Source organism: Rutidosis leptorrhynchoides, chromosome 3 (genome assembly GCF_046630445.1).
Source record: "Rutidosis leptorrhynchoides isolate AG116_Rl617_1_P2 chromosome 3, CSIRO_AGI_Rlap_v1, whole genome shotgun sequence".
NCBI lineage: Eukaryota > Viridiplantae > Streptophyta > Magnoliopsida > Asterales > Asteraceae > Rutidosis > Rutidosis leptorrhynchoides.
In genome coordinates this window covers 145,889,088-145,892,518 of record NC_092335.1, presented here as the reverse complement: position 1 = coordinate 145,892,518, position 3,431 = coordinate 145,889,088, and the positions used below count along the sequence as shown (strand labels likewise).

The following is a 3,431-nucleotide window of genomic DNA, read 5'->3' as shown; positions in this document are numbered from 1 at the left end:
AATATTAATATTAATATTAATATTAATATTAATATTAATATTAATAACTATTAATATTTATATTAATATTAATATTAATTAATATTAATATTAATTAATAATTAATATTAATATTAAATATTAATATTAATAAATAAAGATGATGATGATGAGAGAGACTATTAAATTTGCAGCCTTTTTCTTTGGAAGTGTGCATTTATTTTTTCTAAATACTCCATTACATTTTAGCCTCTCTCTTGTCTTAACACCTTGCACGAATTTTTAGAAAAAAGTTGACTTGTTTAGACCACCTTAATCCAAAAGACTGAACCAAAAAAAAAATGGTCAATCCCATTGACCTTTTGTGATCAAAAAAATGGTCACATTATTGTTGTTAAAGTGACAAAAAAATGGTCACTCTCATTGACCTTTTGGGACCAAAAGATCGTCACATTATTGTTGTTAAATGACAAAAAACTGGTCACATGTTTATCGTTAGATACCAAAAAATGGTCACATTTGACACCAAAATCTTACTAAAATATGGTCACATTTGTTGAAATTTGCTCCCGCATATTTTCTATATGTTGTATACTTTATGGGTAACCAAATATATAATCATAATCAAACATCTTAAAATAAAGATGCATATTATTCATTTAACATCAACCACACGAAATTAAAAATAACAAGTTTTAATTGCCAGCAGGAACAACTACTACACAAATAAAGACAAAATAGATGCAAATGCTAATCCTACATCAAGTAGTTTTTCAACTTTCAACTACAAAATCCCAAAACAGTAACAGACAACAACAAAGAAGTTGAATACTATCAATCTACACTCCAATGTATCTCTTCTTGGTTAAAGCTTTGACTACGCTTCTCTCGCTAATCTTGAGTACCCTGAGATTCATCATCATGTTTAATGAGTTTAGAATAATACTAATTACTATACTAATTACTAATTACTAATAAGAATAATATTATACTAGCAACATCAGCACAAAAAAATAAAAACATTGCGAACTTATGGAATTGGAACATCAGCAACACATGTACATGTACCTGCACTTGTTGCAACAGGGAAAAAAAGTATTCATCTGTCGTTCTCTAAATTCCAAGAACACTCGCATTTTGATTATGTTGTATTTCTACTGCCTTTATATACACCTAATACCTATATCAATATCTATTATATTTTTCTTGATACATCTTAAAGATCATGTTGATAACAATGTTTTTCAGCATCTAATCATGATTACTAGACGGTAACATATGTTATAATTCTAATATGTCGGTTGCTAGTTGATGTCGATCAACCACCCAATGATAGAGAGTTCAAACTTATATAGAACTATTATTAAACAAAATTGGACTTACAGTTTTTTGAGATTGAAATTTAGATAACCATACTAGCTCTTCTCTCAGAAATTTCATTTCCTCCATGTAGTTATGCTCCTCGTGAAATTGAGATTGCTCTTATTGAAACCCTTGACTCGTTCCTCTAAAGCCTTTGGATCTTTTCTTTAACAAAAAAGAGTTAAGAATCTATAGCCAAAATTAATAATGCACATTAATGGTTTTTTAGTTAGAATGCGACGTTAACAATCTATAGCCAAAATTAATAGATTAATGGTTTCTAAATTTAGAATGCGACATTAAGAATCTACCTTCAATACTTAGATGGTCGATACTCGTTTGACAAGAATTTAAGTGAGTGGGTAGATAATGCTTTGATCTCAAACTTGACCCCGTTTCCAGCAACAAATGTTGCTCCAACCTTATCAAAAGAGTATTTATTTCAAAAGGATTTTAATTAGTAAGTAATACATAATAAGATTGAAAATGTTGAAAATAGATAATTATAGACCTCAACTATGCCACTATTCACTTAATATAGCATCGGTTCTAAAGAAAAAATTACTATGTGGTTTGTCAAATTTTTCACCACAACACCTAAACTTTGTTTTAAACTTCGGTGGTACCTCAAATATGTTGGTGTAACGTGAATAGTACCTAAGACTAACTATGATCAAGATTTAACAGGTTATTCTTCACATGTGCCTTGCATGTGAGGGCACTTTTGTCCATTTATATTATTTATTCCATAAACCTTCGATGAAAACGACGACTGATTGTGAACAACATTTAAATTTTTTTTACCAAAAAGTATACATAAACCTTCAATGAAAGCGACGACTGATTAATTTGAGAGGTTTGGAATAATAAATAGATAAATAAAATCAATGGAATATGAGGTTAAATAATTTACAAGGCTACAACATCGATTGGCTGTAGATTCAAATTCTACCCTTCCACAACCACAAATCGCCACCGGAAAAGACGAACGTTCGCCGGAGAAGATGGATGTTCGCCGGTGTTCACCGCAAATCTGGAAATCGCAACACGAAGATCTGAAAATCGAGATCTCAAGTATAGAGATCCACGTTCCCATGTTCTTCAAACCCCTCTGTTACACCTTCGATTTTGTTTTACTTGGTGGTTGCAGGTGAGATATTTGCAAATGGTGAAAATGAGAGGTATTTGCAAATGGTAAAGGTGAGATATTTGCAACCCATTTTCTTATTTGGGTTAAATAATGAAGTGAAATTTATTAACTTTGATTTTGATGTTTAGTGGCAAAACTAGTTTATAGCAAATCTTGTGTGATTTTGATGTTCAGTGAAGTTGAGATATTTGCAACCCTAGTTTATAGCACAACTAGTTTATACATTGTTTTGTCATTTTGTTATTTCAAGTATAAATAACATTATACGTAGCTATTAATCTAATTCCTAAGTTTTAAATCAAAAGTATAAAATAATGTAAACGGACAAAAGTGCCCTTACATGCATGGCACATCTGAGGGATAACCTATTAAATCTTAACCATAGTTAGTCTTAGGTACTATCCACGTTACACCAACATATTTGAGGTACCACCGAAGTTAAAAACAAAATTTAGGTGTTGTGGTGAAAAACTTGACAAACCACAGGTACTATGGTGAAAAACTTGACAAACCACAGGTACTATAGACGTAATTTTTTTGGTTCTAAATTACCTCACGTTTTTCACCAATCTGACAAACACATTACATTCAATAAAGAAGGGGGAAAAAACCTGTAAAATAGCTATTTTAGAGGCACGGTATGCTAGGGTTGCAAAATCACTCATTTAAGTGTCAAAGAAAGGAGATACCATTGTGGAACACCGTACTTTTCAGCATCCTTAAGGAAATATTCCAAGCCATTGTATCTCATGAAGCCTCGTATCTTCGCACCATATGCCATTTTCTGTTAAAACTATTTTATTAAGAGAGAACTCGAATCAGCAAATAAAAGACGGGCAACAAATGGCTAATGTCTACAAAGATGTTCAATTGAAGACTTGATTACAGCGATGACAATGCCTACAATTAGTCTTACAAAATAATCATCTAGATGTTGAAA

The 3,431-nt window shown here is 31.1% G+C and overlaps 1 long non-coding RNA gene across 1 annotated transcript; it reads right to left on the bottom strand.

Annotated features, from left to right (window-relative positions):
- Nucleotides 1–640: 640 nt before the first annotated feature.
- LOC139896886 (uncharacterized) lies at nt 641–1,780 on the bottom strand. Its single transcript, XR_011776352.1, has 3 exons — nt 1,653–1,780; nt 1,363–1,530; nt 641–885 (listed from the first exon to the last, which is right to left on the bottom strand). It is a non-coding gene; the product is annotated as an uncharacterized lncRNA (long non-coding RNA).
- Nucleotides 1,781–3,431: the final 1,651 nt, after the last annotated feature.